The sequence below is a fragment of the Arachis hypogaea genome, chromosome 1, assembly GCF_003086295.3.
Source record: "Arachis hypogaea cultivar Tifrunner chromosome 1, arahy.Tifrunner.gnm2.J5K5, whole genome shotgun sequence".
In the NCBI taxonomy this organism is placed as follows: domain Eukaryota; kingdom Viridiplantae; phylum Streptophyta; class Magnoliopsida; order Fabales; family Fabaceae; genus Arachis; species Arachis hypogaea.
Genome location: NC_092036.1, coordinates 41,444,279 through 41,461,859, shown reverse-complemented (window position 1 = coordinate 41,461,859; position 17,581 = coordinate 41,444,279). Strand labels below are relative to the sequence as shown.

Here is a 17,581-nt window from a genome sequence, read left to right as displayed (position 1 = left end):
AGAAACTCCACCATTGAAAATACATAAGTGAAAGGTCTAGGCATGGCCGAATGGCCAGCCCCCATGAAGGTCTAAGGACTAGGCGTCCAGAGATGAATAATACACTAGTAAAAAGTTCTATTTATACTAAACTAGCTACTAGGGTTTACAGAAGTAAGTAATTGATGCATAAATCCACTTCCGGGGCCCACTTGGTGTGTGCTTGGGCTGAGCTTGATCTATCCACGAGCTGAGGCTTCTCTTGGAGTTGAACGCCAAGTTGTAACGTGTTTTGGGCGTTCAACTCTGATTCGTGACGTGTTTTTGGCGTTTGACTCCAGAATGTAGCATGGAACTGGCGTTGAGCGCCAGTTTACGTTATCTAATCACGAATAAAGTATGAACTATTATATATTGCTGGAAAGCTCTGAATGTCTACTTTCCAACGCCATTGAGAGCGCGCCATTTAGAGTTCTGTAGCTCCAGAAAATCTATTTCGAGTGCAGGAAGGTCAGATTCTAATAGCATCAGCAGTCCTTTGTCAGCCTCCTTATCAGAGCTTTGCTCAGGTGCCTCAATTTCAGTCAGAAATTACCTGAAATCACAGAAAAACACACAAACTCATAGTAAAGTCCATAATTGTGAATTTAGCATAAAAACTAATGAAAACATCCCTAAAAGTAACTAGATCATACTAAAAACTACCTAAAAACAATGCCTTAGAATTTTGGATAGTGTTATTAATTTTCCTAGTTAAGTGTGTTGATTCTTGAACACAGCTACTTTTATGAGTCTTAGCCTTGGCCCTAAGCACTTTGTTTTCCAGTATTACCACCGGATACATAAATGCCACAGACACATGACTGGGTGAACCTTTTCAGATTGTGACTCAGCTTTGCTAGAGTCCCCAGTTAGAGGTGTCCAGAGCTCTTAAGCACACTCTTTTTGCTTTGGATCACGACTTTAACCACTCAGTCTCAAGCTTTTCACTTGGACTTTCATGACACAAGCACATGGTTAGGGACAGCTTGATTTAGCCGCTTAGGCCTGGATTTTATTTCCTTGGGCCCTCCTATCCATTGATGCTCAAAGCCTTGGATCCCTTTTACCCTTGCCTCTTGGTTTTAAGGGCTATTGGCTTTTTCTACTTGCTTTTTTTCCTTAAAATTTTTTTCACCATTTTTTTTTTCTTTTTTTTCGCAAGCCTTTGCTTTTTCACTGCTTTTTCTTGCTTCAAGAATCAATTTCATGATTTTTCAGATCATCAATAACATTTCTCTTTGTTCATAATTCTTTCAAGAGCCAACAATTTTAACATTCATAAACAACAAGATAAAAATATGCACTGTTCAAGCATTCATTCAGAAAACCAAAATTATTGTCACCACATCAATATAATTAAATTAAATTCAAGGATAAATTCGAAATTTATGTACTTCTTGTTCTTTTGAATTAAAACATTTTTCATTTAAGAAAGGTGAAGGATTTATGGAATTATTCATAACTTTAAGACATAGTTACTACATACTAATGATCATGTAATAAAGACACAAACATAGGTAACATATAGCTTAAAAATCGAAAAACAGAGAATTAAGAACAAGGAAGTTAAGGAATGAGTCCACCTTAGTGAGGGTGGCGCCTTCTTGAAGGACCAATGGTGCTTTTTGAGCTCCTTTATGTCTCTTCCTTGCTTCTGTTGCATGATCCTTAGTGATTTTGGTATTCCTATCCTTAGTTGCTCCCAATAATTATGTGGAGGAACATGTATCCCCTGAGGTATCTCAGGGATTTCTTGATGAAGGAATTCCTCATGCTCTCTTGATGTGCAGTCAAATGCTCTATTACTGAGCTATGGACCCTTGAGATGAATCTCTCCATCTCCCATGACTCGGAGGTGAAAAAAATTTTTTTTTGTGTCTTCCCTTTTCTCTTCTTCTTTTTTTTTTTTTTTGAGGTTTCTCTGGCCTTAGGTGCCATCAATGGTAATGGAAAGACAAAAAGCTATGCTTTTACCACACCAAGCTTAAAATATTGCTCGCCCTCGAGCAAAAGAAAAAAGAATAGAAGAAGAAGAAGATATGGAGGAGATGGAGGGATGTGAGCATTCGGCTATACGGGTGGGATTGGGTGGGAAAGAGATTTTGAATTTTGAAGGTAGGTAGGGTGTATGGGGAAGAGTGGATGGATGTGAGTGGTGAGTGGAAAAGAGAAGGGATGACCGTGAATGGAGAGGGAGAGGGTGAGGTAGGTGGGGATCCTGTGGGGTCCACAGATCCTGAGATGATCCTGTAGGGTCCACAGATCCTGAGGTGTCAAGGATTTACATCCCTGCACCAATTAGGCATGTAGAATGCCTTTGCATACAATTCTGGCATTTAAACACCGAAGTGATGCTCATTCTGGGCGTTCAACGCCCATGTGCAGCATGTTTCTGGCGTTGAACGCCAGTTCCATGCTTATTTCTGGTGTTCAGCGCCAGATCCATGCTCTGTTCTGGCGTTGAACGCCAGCCAGATGCTCCTTACTGGCGTTTAAACGCCAGTAAGTCCTTCCTCCAATGTGTGATTTTTCTTCTGCTGTTTTTGATTCTGTTTTTAATTTTAGTATTTTTTGTGATTTCACATGATCATGAACCTAATAAAACTTAAAAGAACAATGAAAATAAAATAAAATTAGATAAATAAAAATTGGGTTGCCTCCCAATAAGCGCTTCCTTAATGTCAATAGCTTGACAGTGAGCTCTCATGGAGCTTCACAGATGTTCAGAGCATTGTTGGGGACCTCCCAACACCAAACATAGAGTTTGAATGTGGGGGTTCAACACCAAACTTAGAGTTTGGTTGTGGCCTCCCAACACCAAACTTAGAGTTTGACTGTGGGGGCTCTGTTTGACTCTGCATTGAGAGAAGCTGTTCATGCTTCCTCTCATTACCAAATATCTTGGCATTTAGCTTTATGATGGCTCCTAGATATTGAGCAACTTGCTCTCCAGTTACATCTTCATCCTCTTCAGAGGAAGAATAGTCTTCAGAGCTCATGAATGGAAGAATGAGGTTTAATGGAGTCTCTATGGTCTCTATATGAGCCTCAGATTCCTTTGGGTCCTCAATAGGGAACTCCTTCTTGTTTGAGAGACGTCCCAGGAGGTCTTCCTCACTAGGATTTTTGTCCTTCTCCTCCTCTTTGTATTCGGCCATATTGACTATGTCAATGGCCTTGCACTCTCTCTTAGGATTCTCTTCAGTATTGCTTGGGAGAGTACTGGGAGGAGTTTCATTGACCTTCTCGCTCAGCTGGCCTACTTGTGCCTCCAAATTTTTGATGGAGGATCTTGTTTCACTCATGAAACTTAAAGTGGCCTTAGACAGATCAGAGACTATGTTTGATAAGTTAGAGGGACTCTGTTCAGAATTCTCTGTCTGTTGCTGAGAAAATGATGGAAAAGGCTTGCTATTGCTAAACCTGTTTCTTCCACCATTATTAAAGCCTTGTTGGGGCTTTTGTTGATCCTTCCATGAGAAATTTGGATGATTTCTCCATGATGAATTATAGGTGTTTCCATAAGGTTCACCCATATAATTTTCCTCTGCCATTGCAAGGTTTTCAGGATCATAAGCTTCTTCAGAAGCCGCCTCTTTAGTACTGTTGGATGCATTTTGCCATCCATTCAGACTTTGAAAGATCATGTTGACTTGCTGAGTCAACACTTTGTTTTGAGCCAATATGGCATTCAGAGCATCAATTTCAACAACTCCCTTCCTCTGAGGCGTCCCACTTTTCATGGAATTCCTCTCAGAAGTGTACATGAATTGGTTATTTGCAACCATGTCAATAAGATCTTGAGCTTCTGCAGGCATTTTCTTTAGGTGAATGGATCCACCTGCAGAATAGTCCAATGACATTATGGAAAACTCAGATAGACCATAATAGAATATATCTAATATGGTCCATTCTGAAAACATGTCAGAAGGACACTTTTTGGTCATCTGCTTGTATCTTTCCCAAGCTTCATAGAGGGATTCACCATCTTTTTGCTTGAAGGTCTGAACATCCACTCTAAGCTTGCTCAACTTTTGAGGAGGAAAGAATTTATCCAAGAAGGCCGTGACCAGCTTATCCCAGGAGTCCAGGCTATCTTTAGGTTGTGAGTCTAACCATATTCTAGCTCTGTCTCTTACAGAAAAAGGGAAAAGCATGAGCCTGTAGACTTCAGGATCTACTCCATTCTTCTTAACAGTCTCACAAATCTGCAAGAACTCAGTTAAAAACTAGTAAGGATCTTCAGATGGAAGTCCATGAAACTTGCAGTTTTGTTGCATTAGAGCAACTAATTGAGGTTTCAGCTCAAAATTGTTTGCTCCAATGGTAGGAATTGAGATGCTTCTTCCATCAAACTTGGATGTTGGTTTAGCGAAATCACCAAGCATCTTCCTTGCATTATTGTTGTTGGGTTCGGCTGCCATCTCCTTCTCTTGTTCAAAAATTTCAGAAGGGTTGTCTCTGGATTATTGTAATTTAGCTTCTCTTAGTTTTCTCTTCAGAGTCCTTTCAGGTTCAGGATCAGCTTCAACAAGAGTGTCTTTTTTCTTGTTCCTGCTCATATGAAAGAGAAGAGAAAATGAAAAGGAAGAAGAATCCTCTATATCTGGACAAAAGGATCCTTATTATTAGTAGAAGAAGAAATGAATAAAAGTGGAGAATCCAATCACAAGGGTGAGGATAGAGGCAGTGATTGGAGAAGAAGAGAGGTGAAGAGAAGTGTTAGTAAATAAGTAAATAAATAGAAGAAGAGAAGAGAGGGAGAATTCGAAAATAATTTTGAAGTAGTTGATGATTTTCAAAAATTAAAGATAAGATAGAATTAAATTTAAAACAATTAGTTAATTAAAAAGAATTTTTGAAAAAGGGATGAGATATTTTCGAAAATTAAAGAGGGAAAATTAGTTAGGTGATTTTGAAAAAGATAAGAAACAAACAAAAAGTCAAATAGTTAGTTGAAAAAGATATTAAAATCAAATTTGAAAAGATAAGAAGATAAGAAGATAAGAAGTTAAAAAAGATATTTTAAAATCAAATTTTTGAAAAAGATATAATTTTAAAAAAAGATATGATAAAAAGATAAGATAAGAAGATATGTTAAAAAGATAGGATTGAAAAAGATTTAACTTTTAAAATTAAAATTAAGTACTTAACTAACAAGAAACTAAAAGATAAGATTCTAGAATTTAAAGATTGAACCTTTCTTAACAAGAAAGTAACAAACTTCAAATTTTTGAATCAATCATATTAATTGTTAGCATAATTTTCGAAAATTTGAAATAAAATTAAGAAAAATATTTTTGAAAAATATTTTTAAATTTTCGAAAATCATAAGATAAAAATGAAAAAGATTTGATTTTTGAAAAAGTTTTGAAAAGATAGGATTTTTAAAATTGAAAATTTGACTTGACTAATTCAACTCAAATTTTCGAAAATTTGGAGAGAAATAAGGAAAAGATATTTTTTTATTTTTGAATTTTTAATGATGAGAGAGAAAAATATAAAAATGACCCAAAACATGAAAATTTTGGATCAAAACACATGATGCATGCAAGAACACTATGAATGTCAAGATGAACACCAAGAACACTTTGAAGATCATGATGAACATCAAGAACATATTTTTGAAAAATTTTTTATGTAAAGAAAGCATGCAAGACACCAAACTTAGAAATCTTTAATGCTTAGACAATATGAATGCAAAAATGCACATGAAAAACAATAAAAGACACAAAACAAGAACATCAAGATCAAACAAGAAGACTTACCAAGAACAACTTGAAGATCATGAAGAACACTATGAATGCATGAAATTTTTGAAAAAATAATGCATAAATTTTAAAAACATGCAATTGACACCAAACTTAAAAATTGACTCAAGACTCAAATAAGAAACACAAAATATTTTTGGTTTTTATGATTTTATGATTTTTTTTGTATTTTCTTTTGATTTTTTTTCGAAAAACATTTAGGAAAAAAGAAAATAAGAAATTTCAAATTTTTAATAAGAATTCCAGTAATCTTTCAATATTTGTCTAAAGCTCCAATCCAAGGGTTGGGCATGGCTTAATAGCCAACCAACTTTAGAATACATAGTTCAAGCATGTGAAGAGGAAGCCTCAATCCAAAAGGATTTGAATATGGCTTTACAGCCAGTCAGACTTCAATATGTTACCATGAAACTCTAGAATTCATTCTTAAAAATTTTGAAGCCATAGAATGATTTATTTTCAAAATATTAAATTTTTTTTTCCAAAATAATTTTTGGGAAAACGAAAATAAAGAAACATTTTGAAAAATTTTTGAAAACTTTTTGAAAAAAAAATTACCTAATCTGAGCAACAAGATGAACCGTCAGTTGTCCATACTTGAACAATCCCTGGCAACGGCGCCAAAAACTTGGTGGACGAAATTGTGATTCGTACTCTTTATTGTTGTATGGAATTAATTCCCTGATAATGGCTCCAAAAACTTGGTGCTCAATATCATGGTGTCTAAAATTTAATTCACAACTTCGCACAACTAACCAGCAAGTGTACTGGGTCGTCCAAGTAATAAACCTTACGTGAGTAAGGGTCGATCCCACAGAGATTGTTGGTATGAAGTAAGCTATGGTCATCTTGTAAATCTCAGTCAGGCGGATTATAATTGATTATGGATTTTCGAATAATAATAATAAATAAATAGAAAGAAAAGATAAACTTACTCATCTAATTCAATGGTGGAAATTTCAGATAGGTGTATGGAGATGCTGTGTTCCTTCTGAATCTTTGCTTTTCTACTACATCCATTCAATCCTTCTTACTCCTTTCCATAGCAAGCTGTATGTAGGGCATCACCGTTGTCAATGGCTACATCCCATCCTCTCAATGAAAAAGGTCCAAATGCTCTGTCACAGCACGACTAATCATCTGTCGATTCTCAATCAGGTTGGAGTAGAATCCCTTGATTCTTTTGCGTCTGTCACTAACGCCCAGCCTTCAGGAGTTTGAAGCTCGTCACAGTCATTCAATCCCGGAATCCTACTCGGAATACCACAGACAAGGTTAGACTTTCCGGATTCCCATGAATGCCGCCATCAATTCTAGCTTATACCACGAAGATTCTGCTTAAGGAATCCAAGAGATATGCGCCCGGCCTAAGGTAGAACGGAAGTGGTTGTCAATCACACGCGTTCATAGGTGAGAATGATGATGAGTGTCACTGATCATCACATTCATCAAGTTGAAGTGCAACGAATATCTTAGAACAAGAATAAATGAAATTTAATAGGAAATAGTAGTAATTGCATTGAAACTTGAGGTACAGCAGAGCTCCACACCCTTAATCTATGGTGTGTAGAAACTCCACCATTGAAAATACATAAGTGAAAGGTCCAGGAATGGCCGAATGGCCAGCCCCCATGAAAGTCTAAGGACTACGCATCCAGAGATGAATAATACACTAGTAAAAAGTTCTATTTATACTAAACTAGCTACTAGGGTTTACAGAAGTAAGTAATTGATGCATAAATCCACTTCCGGGGCCCACTTGGTGTGTGCTTGGGCTGAGCTTGATCTATCCACGAGCTGAGGCTTCTCTTGGAGTTGAACGCCAAGTTGTAATGTGTTTTGGGCGTTCAACTCTGATTCGTGACATGTTTCTGGCGTTTGACTCCAGAATGCAGCATGGAACTGGTGTTGAGCGCCAGTTTACGTCGTCTAATCACGAATAAAGTATGGACTATTATATATTGCTAGAAAGCTCTGGATGTCTACTTTCCAACGATGTTGAGAGCGCGTCATATGGAGTTCTGTAGCTCCAGAAAATCTATTTCGAGTGCAGGGAGGTCAGATTCCAATAGCATCAGCAGTCCTTTATCAGCCTCCTTATCAGAGCTTTGCTCAGGTGCCTCAATTTCAGTCAGAAATTACCTGAAATCATAGAAAAGCACACAAACTCATAGTAAAGTTCAAAATTGTAAATTTAGCATAAAAACTAATGAAAACATCCCTAAAAGTAACTAGATCATACTAAAAACTACCTAAAAACAATGCCAAAAAGCGTATAAATTATCCGCTCATCACTGGGTATTTTGTGTTTCCTTTTTCATCTATTTTATATTACTCATAACTGTCTTTTCCGACTTGTAGATTAATTTCTGTTTTATTTGCAGAGGCGATGAAGAATAATGAATCCATGAAAGCTTTTAAAAGAGCGCAGAGGGCGACTGCTGCCAAAAACATCTCGGCCAAGGCGGCTGGAGAAGGATCCTCCCAAGTGCACATGAAGCCGTCTGTGCTGATTTCCCCTGGGGTGAAGAAGGTGATACCTACTCCCCGAGTTCGTCTGGTGGATCCTCACCCTACTTCTACTGCTCCTTCTGTTGCTCCTCCCAATAAAAAACAAAAAATAGCTGAGCCTTTCGACTTCAATGCTCCCGATTTTAATGCCATTGAATTTGTGGATCAGCAAATCAGTCCCTATGGTACCCTCTCAATGGACGATGTGTCCATCCTCCATCATTTGGAATTTGTGGCCCGAAATCCCGTACAGATGGCGTATATGGCGGCTGCTATATACCGGACTGCTCAGAATCTTCCTCTCCATGCTACCAAAGCATTTATGGAAGAGGCAAAGCAGGAGTTTGACCGGATGAAGGGGCTGAAGGAGAAACTTGAATTGAAGGTGACTAACTTAGAGAAGGATCTAGAGAATGAGAAGGCGAGTTCCCTTTCACTGGCAGCTTCTTTGAGGTTGGCCGAGGACACAGCCCTGATGCATAAGGAGAGTTACGTTACGACTTATCGAGAGGTGATGTGTCTGAGGGGGGAGTTGGACAATACCCGGGAAGATTATTCTGAGCTCCAAGGTCATCTTGTTGGCAGCGTGACTATTGCTTACGAGAACTTGAAGGAGCAAGTTCGGGTCATTGCTCCCGAGGCCGATCTCGCCCTTTTCAGCCTGGACAACGTTGTCAGGGATGGCAAGATTGTCCCTGATGACGAGAGTGATGATGATGTTGATCCTCCCCCTGTGTCCTCTGCCAAAGTGTCTACCTCTTCTGCTCCTCCGGTTGCACCTGATTCGGATTGTCAGGTTCTGAACTGGGAGGATGGAACTATAGATGTTGTGCCTATTCGACTCGCCCTCCTTCTCCTTGTCCCGATGCTGCCAAGAAGGCTCTTGATGCTTGCTGATCTCTTTCCAGATATTTATGTAGTTGGCCCGGCTTGTGGGCTCTTTAAAACTTTGTTTATTTTGCTGACGGTTTCTAGTTGCTTATTTTAGCAACTTTTATTTTGAAAAACAAAGAGTAGCTCGCTATCTTTGGTAGGTGTTGATGGCCGCCGAGGCTTTTATAACTTTGTAGATTATATCAAGGTTTTTGACTTATTTTCCCTTCTGCTTTCTGAGAATGCTGGAACCTTTGCAGCTCGACTTCTTGGGATTGCTTTGTGCGTTTTGTTTATGGCTTGGATCCTTTGAGTTTGTGTCTATGTGGGTCCGACTTGTTTCTCGGTTTTCTCGCTTTCGTACGTATTTTTGGCGCTCCATAACCGATTCTTTTGCGTTGGTCCCCCTCTAAGTTATTTCTGTAATCCCTTTTCTAGGAACTTTATTAGGTTTCCTTTGGGGATTACTTTTATAACTTGTAGGAGATTGACTTCGTTAGGTCGATCTCTTTCTAAGTTATTTTTTGTAATCCTCTTTTTTGGACCTTTGTCAGGTCTCTTACAGGGATTACTTTTATAACTTCGTTTTGTAGGAAACAGATTTCGTTAGGTCGATCTCTTTCTAAGTTATTTTTGTAATCCTCTTTCTTGGACCTTTGTCAGGTCTCTTTCAGGGATTACTTTTATAACTTCGTTTTGTAGGAAACCGACTTCATTAGGTCAATCTCTTTCTAAGTTATTTTTGTAATCCTCTTTCTTGGACCTTTGTCAGGTCTCTTTCAGGGATTACTTTTATAACTTCGTTTTGTAGGAAACCGACTTCGTTAGGTCGATTTCTTTCTAAGTTATTTTTGTAATCCTCTTTCTTGGACCTTTGTCAGGTCTCTTTCAGGGATTACTTTTATAACTTCGTTTTGTAGGAAACCGACTTCGTTAGGTCGATCTCTTTCTAAGTTAAAGTAATCCTCTTTAATAGGGTTGGCCAAACCTCTTTCCAGGGTTTACTTATAACTTGGGTTGACTTGGTCCGACTTCTGAACGTCGGCCAGTCTTTAAGTTATTATTTTAGCTATCCGTAAGACCTCGTCAGGTTCTTTTTTGGATTGCTTTCGATAACTTCTTACATTATTCTGTGTTCATCTTTGCCGATTTGTAGAAAGTGGTTGGCATCTTTAGATCGTCTTTTGGGTGAATCGCGTTTTCACCTTTATTGGACGGTTATCTTTAACGTGATCGTGCAGTGAAATTGTTTTTCACTTTCTGCCAATCTGTTGCTTTATAATCGGACGATGAATACTTCAGATTAATGCGTCTTGAAATCTTGTGGAATATCTAAATAAATTTTATTTCAAAGAAACGTGCGAATATATATATGTGGGAATTTTTTCATCCCTTTAAGTCAGATAGTGTCTAGGTCTCAACCTGGTGCCTCATTAAAAAACCTTTTCAGGAAAAAGAGTGCATCCAATAATGAGATCCTTTACCTTTTCTAACTGCAGTACCTTCTTAGGTTGCAGGCGTGCCATGATCTGGGGAGCTCTCGTCCGTTGAGTTCAGACAGTCTGTAGTAGCCCTTCCCAAGTACTTCTATAACTCGGTAGGGTCCTTTCCAGTTTGCTGCCAGCTTTCCTTCTCCTGGTCGAGTTGTTCCAATATCATTTCGGATTAGGATAAGATCATTCTCTGCAAAACTTCTCGGTACTACCCTTTGATTATATCTGGAAGCCATTTAGCGTTTTAGAGCTTCCTCCCTGATTCGAGCTCTTTCTTGGATTTCGGGTAGTAGGTGGAGCTCTTCCCTTTGAAGTTGTGAGTTTGCTTCCTCATTGTAATGAATTGCTCTAGGCGATCTTTCCTCAATCTCTACTAGAGTCATTGCTTCTATTCCATATGCTAACCGGAAGGGGGATTCTTTTGTGGTGGAATGTGGCGTTGTTCGATATGCCCATAGGACCTGTGGAAGCTCTTCTGCCCAGGTTCCCTTTGCATCTTGTAATCTCCGTTTTAACCCGGCCAATATGACTTTGTTGGTGGCTTTGGCCTGCCCATTGGCCTGTGGATGTTTGACGGAGGTGTACTGGTGCCTTATGTTCAAGTTGGCTACTAGTTTTCTGAAGCCTGCATCTGTAAATTGAGTGCCATTGTCTGTGGTTATTGAATATGGAACTCCGAACCTTGTAACAATGTTTCTATATAGGAATTTTCCGGCTTCTTTGGGCGATGGCATTAGCTAGGGGTTCTGCCTCGATCCAGTTTGTAAAGTAGTCTACCACTACTATGAGAAATTTAACTTGTTCTGATCCCTGGGGAAAGGGGCCGAGAAGATCAAGTCCCCATTTTGCAAACGACCAAGGAGAAGTCACGCTGATGAGCTCTTCTGGCGGGGCGATGTGAAAGTTGGCAAGTTTCTGACATGGTGGACATGTCTTTACAAATTCTGTGGCTCCTTTCTGTAATGTTGGCCAATAGAACCCTGCCCGGAGTACTTTTTTGACAAGAGCACGTGCTCCAAGATGATTGCCACAAATGCCACCATGTACTTCTTCTAACACTTCCCTTATGTGGGAGGTCGGAAGGCATTTTAATAATGGTACTGAGATCCCTCTTTTGAACAGTATGTTGTTTATGATGGTGTAGTATTGTGCCTCCCTTTTTAGCCTTTTCACCTCCTTTTCTTCTGTCGGGAATGTTCCTGTCTTGAGGTAGTTGATTATAGGGGTCATCCATCCTTCGTCCTGGTTTACTATGGCTAGGACTTTTTCTTCTTCCGAAATTCACGGGTTCTGTAACATTTCCTGGATGAGGCTTCTATTGTTGCCCCCTGATTTGGTGCTGGCTAGTTTCGAGAGTGCGTCAGCTCGGGCATTTTGTTGACGGGGTATGTGGCAGATCTTATATTCCCCGATTTGTCTGAGCTGTTCCGTGGTCTTATCTAAATACCTTTTCATGGTGGGATCTTTGGCTTGGTAGCTCCCTGTTATTTGTGATGTGACCACTTGTGAATCGTGGTAAATGTTGAGTTTTTGAGCTCCCACCTCTTCAGCCAGCTTAAACCAGCTAACAATGCTTCATATTCCGCTTGGTTATTTGAGGCCGGAAACCCAAACTTGAGGGAGAGCTCAATTTGGGTTCCTTGGTTGCTTTCTATTATTACACCTGCGCCACTTCCAGTTTTATTTGAAGAGCCGTCTACATAGAGATTCCATTCTGTGAGGGTTTCCAAGGCATCTGTGAATTTTGCTATAAAGTCGTCCAGATACTGTGATTTGATGGCCGTCCGAGCTTCATATTGGAGGTCGAATTCTGACAACTCGACTGCCCATTGTAGAATTCTGCCAACTAAATCTGTTTTCTGCAATATTCCTTTTAAGGGCTGGTTAGTTCGAACTTTAATGGTGTGAGCTTGGAAGTAAGGGCGGAGTCGTCGGGATGTTAAGTTGAGAGTATAGGCGAATTTTTCTATTTTCTGGTAGTTCAGCTCGGATCCCTGTAGTGCTTTGCTAATGAAGTAGACGGGTTATTGTCCATTCTCATCTTCTCTGACCAGTGCTGAGGCTATTGCCCGGCTTCCTACTGCGAGATGTAATATGAGTGGTTCTCCTTCTCGTGCTTGAGATAGGATAGGTGGCCATCCTAAGAATTTCTTAAAGTCTTGGAAGGCTTGCTCGCATTCTGGTGTCCACTCAAACTGTTTTCCCTTTCTTAAAGTAGCATAGAAGGGAAGAGATTTTATCGCGGCTCCTGCTAAGAATGGGGATAGGGCGGCCAATCTCCCGTTGAGTTGTTGTACTTCTTTGACACGGGTTGGGCTCTTCATGTTGAGTATGGCCTGACATTTGTTTGGATTTGCTTCAATTCCTCTTTGTGTGAGCATGAAACCTAAGAATTTGCCCGCTTCTACTGCGAAGGTGCATTTCGTGGGATTGAGTCGCATGTCATGCTTTCTTATGGTGTCGAACACTTGGGCCATGTCGGACAACAATGTCTCTTCGCTTTGTGTTTTAATTAGCATGTCATCCACGTAGACTTCCATGATCTTTCCAATGTGATCCGAGAAGACTTTATTCATTAGCCTTTGATAAGTAGCTTCTACGTTCTTGAGACCGAAAGGCATCACAATGTAGCAGTAGTTTGCTTTCGGTGTTAAGAACGAGGTTTTTTCTTGATCTGGTGGATACATGGGGATTTGGTTGTACCCCGAGTATGCGTCCATAAACGAGAGATATCTAAACCCGAAGGAAGCATCTACCAGAGCGTCAATACTTGGGAGTGGGTATGGATCTTTTGGACAAGCTTTGTTGAGATCGGCGTAATCGGTGCACATTCGCCACTTCCCATTTGATTTTTTCACCAAGACGACGTTGGCTAGCCATAGTGGGTATTAACCTCTCTTATGAATCCTGCTTCCAGTAGTGCTTGTACTTGTTCTTCCACAGCCTGGGATTGCTCTGGCCCAAGTTTTTTTCGTCTCTGCTGTACTGGCCAAAATCCTGGGTAGACCGCCAACTTATGACTCATTAGCTTAGGGTCTATTCCTGGCATGTATGCGGCTTTCCACGCGAAGAGATCAACATTATCTCGTAAGAATTGTATTAGTAGTTCTTTTGAATTTTTTTTTTAGGATTGTGCTGATATTAGTTGTTTTTTTGCAGTATCCCCGATTTGAATATTCTCTATCTCACCTTCTGGCTGTGGGCGAAGCTCTTCTCGTCGTTGGACTCCGCCCAGCTCGATTGTGTGGAACTCTTCTCCTCTGCCTCTGAGGTTTAGGCTTTCGTTATAACAGCGACGTGCCATCCTTTGATCTGCTTTTATTGTAGCTATTCCTTCGTAGTGCGGGATTTCATACATAGATGTGGGGTCGAGACTATTGCGCCAAGTTGGTTGAGTGTTGTCCGACCTATGAGAGCATTGTAAGCTGAATTTACATCGACCACGATGTAGTCTATTTTGAGGGTTCTAGATTGGTTTCCTTTTCCGAAGGTTGTATGTAGTGGTATGTATCCCAGTGGTTGAACCGGGGTATCTCCTAGTCCAAACAAACTATTTGGATATGCTTTAAGTTCTTTTTCTTCTAGGCCAAGTTTATCGAAGGCTGTTTTGAATAAGATGTCGGCGGAACTCCCTTGGTCTATTAAGGTGCGGTGCAGATTGGCGTTTGCCAATATGATGGTGATGACCATGGGATCGTCGTGTCCTGGGATGATGCCGGAGGCGTCCTCTTTAGTAAATGTTATTGTCGGGATGTTGAGTGCTTCTTCCTTTCCCTCGACATGATATACTTCTTTGAGATATCTTTTGCGAGATGATTTGGAGATCCCTCCTCCTGCGAATCCGCCATGTATCATGTGGACATGTCTCTCTGGCGTCCGAGGTGATCGTTCGGTTCATTCGTTATCTTCATCTCTTCGTCTCTTTCTTTGATCATCATCTCGGGTGGCCAAAAATTGATCTAAGTTTCCTTCTCTCACCAACTTTTCTATGATATTTTTTAAGTCGAAGCATTCATTTGTGGTGTGTCCTCGGACTCGATGCTATTCACAATATTCCTTCCGGTTTCCTCCTCCCCTTTTGCCTTTGAGTGGTCGTGCTGGGGGGATTTTTTTCGTATGGCAGACTTCTTTGTATATCTCGACCAGGGATGCTCTGAGAGGAGTGTAATTATGGTATTTTTTTATTTTCTCCCCTTGTCGATCTTCTTTTCTCTTGGATTCCTTCTCTTTGTCTCGGTAGGAGGCCCGCGATTTTGAGATTTTCCCTAACCGAGCGTTTTCTTCCATGTTGATATATTTTTCTGCTCGTTCCTGTACTTCGTCTAAGGAGGTCGGGTACTTTTTTTATATAGACTGGCTAAACGGTCCCTCTCGTAGGCCGTTGATGAGTCCCATGATGGTGGCCTCTATTGGTAGACTTTGTATGTCCATGCACGTTTTGTTGAATCTCTCCATGTAGTTGCGGAGGCTCTCCCAATCTCCTTGTTTGATCCCTAGTAAGCTGGGGGCGTGTTTGGCCTTATCTTTCTGAATGGAGAATCTGGCTAGGAATTTTTTAGCTAGGTTATCAAAGCTTGAGATGGACTTAGGGGGCAGGTTGTCAAACCATCGGATTGCTGTCTTTGTGAGAGTTGCTGGAAAGGCTTTACAGCGAACAGCATCTAGGGCGTTGGTGAGGTACATTCTGCTTCTGAAGTTGCTGAGGTGATGGTTGGGGTCCGTGGTGCCATCATACAGGGTCATATCCGGGAGTTTGAAGTCTTTTGGAATTTTGGTTTTCATGATTTCCCTGGTGAACGGGTCTTGCTCTTTGCGTGAATTTTGTTCGAGATTGGCCCGAGGGGCTTTTAATTTAAGGTCGGGTTTCAATTGCTGTAGTTTTTCTTCCAATTCTCGACGTCGCCGCACCTCTCTTTGTAGATCTTTTCCGATTTCCCGTTGTTGTTGGGTTTCTTTTTCAAGTTGTTTTAGGCGGTCTAGGAGCGCTTCTATTGCCCCCGAATTTGGTGAGTCTTTGTCCTTGTTGGTTTCCGGGGTATCTTGCAGCGTGACTTCCACGTTCTTGTGTGGTGTTCTATTTTCCAGACCTGAATCGTGGTCGTTGTCATGGTCGTCCGCCATGGTGATGGGATGACTTCCAGGTCCCCGGCAACGGCGCCAATGTTTCGGGGGTTACCTGAAACTGTAGGTCAATCTCAGACGAGATCTTCTGTGCTGGTCGGAGCTGTTGTGTCCGACTTGATGATGGTGGCTGGAGCCGCCGTGTCTGACTTGTTAGTTGGTGATGGTGCTGATCATTCGTCCCCGGAGGGTGGGGGTACCTGTAAGGGTCTCCGATTCTTAAGTTAACAAGGGTATTAAGCAGGTATTGAGTAGAATCAGAGTCTGAGTTATACCTGGGTGCTCCAGTGTATTTATAATTGTGAGACATGACCTTCAAGTGAGGTCATCTTATCTTCAAGGGAACCGCCCTTCTCTCTGTAAGCTTGGGCTACCTTAGGATTTGGGGCGTGTTCCTCTATTTGGGCCCTTCTTTGGGCTTTCCTCGTGACTTGGTCGAGCTCTTTGGGAAGAGGTCGGGTTGTCCTGACCTGAAGAGGTCGGTCGCTTTGTCTGTCGAACATCCCGGGTCGGACAGCTCGACCCAGGGTATGAACAAGTTTCAACTTCACGTTTAAAAGCATTATTGGCCTTCCCGGCAGATTCCAACCTCTTACGGAGAGATTCCATCCCGGACAGCTCAAACTCGGCCTTCCGACCTATCACTGCGCCGCGCAGGAGGGTACGATACATCTACCTCGGTTGCCCGGCAAGAGATGACTCGTGGAAATGCTCTTCAGTGCCGGGAATCAACTGAGCGTTTATGAAATTCCCAGCGTCAAAATTTTTCTCCATCACAGTATGAACTCCCTCAAGACTGCTGGACGTTTTCCTCCTTTTGAGGCTGGGCACCTCTTCCATATCATCGTCGGTCACTGGGTTGGACGTTGAACCCCCAGTGCCGACCACTTCGTGGAAAGGGGAAACGCGCACCTCTTTGGTCCCGACCTCATCGGCCATAGCCCCCTGCTCGGAAGTGGCCTTGCTCTTGTCCTCTAGAGGAGCAGTCGACTTCTCATTGGCCGCTTCATCGTCACTTCCACACAAAAAGGTCTGGAACAAGTCTGGGAGACCCGTCACCTCAGCAGACATCCCCACTGTAATAGGAAAGGAAAATTGTTTAGTTGCAATGGAATATTGAAAAAAGCAAGAAACAAAAAGTAATGCTCAAGTTAAAACTGCTCACAAATATAGTTCCGACCGACTTCCCGATCACCCATGAGGAGGTGAGGATTCACATGATTCCTCTCGAAGACTGCCAATAACACGTCGGCAATATTCCTATCCACGGCGGACATACCCTTATAGGATACTTTAATAAAGGCATTGGACCCCACCCCGAAGCTCCAATATGTCGGGATGAGGCGTGCCCCCTCTAACGACAGCCAGAAAGGATGACGACCTTTGACGGGGCGCACCTTGAAATACTTATCTTTGAACCCGTGGTAGGAGTCCTCAAACAAGCCAAAAATCCTCCGACCTTGGGCAGATCGGAAGGACATGAACCCCTTCTTATGTTTCCCTTCCTTCGAAGGGTTTGTAAGGTTGAAAAAGAAAAGAAAAACATCCATAGACACCTGTAGCTTGAGATATTCACAAACCATCTCGAAACAGTGGATTAAAGCCCAACTGTTCGGATGCAGCTACGATGGTGCCACGGAAACCCGGCCCAGAAGCGCCATTTGGAAGGCGGAGAAAGGAATACGAACCCGCACTTGAGTAAACATGGATTTATAGAACCAAATTCAGTCAGCAACTCGGGGAGCACTGAAGTTGATCTCATATAAACGCTCGTGGGGGGCCGGGACGTAG

At 41.3% G+C, this 17,581-nt stretch overlaps 1 non-coding gene across 1 annotated transcript; it reads left to right on the top strand.

The window, feature by feature from the left end:
* Positions 1 to 3,942: 3,942 nt before the first annotated feature.
* LOC112713866 (small nucleolar RNA R71) lies at positions 3,943 to 4,046 on the top strand. Its single transcript, XR_003158831.1, has one exon. It is a non-coding gene; the product is annotated as a small nucleolar RNA R71 (small nucleolar RNA).
* The last annotated feature ends 13,535 nt before the right edge of the window (positions 4,047 to 17,581 follow it).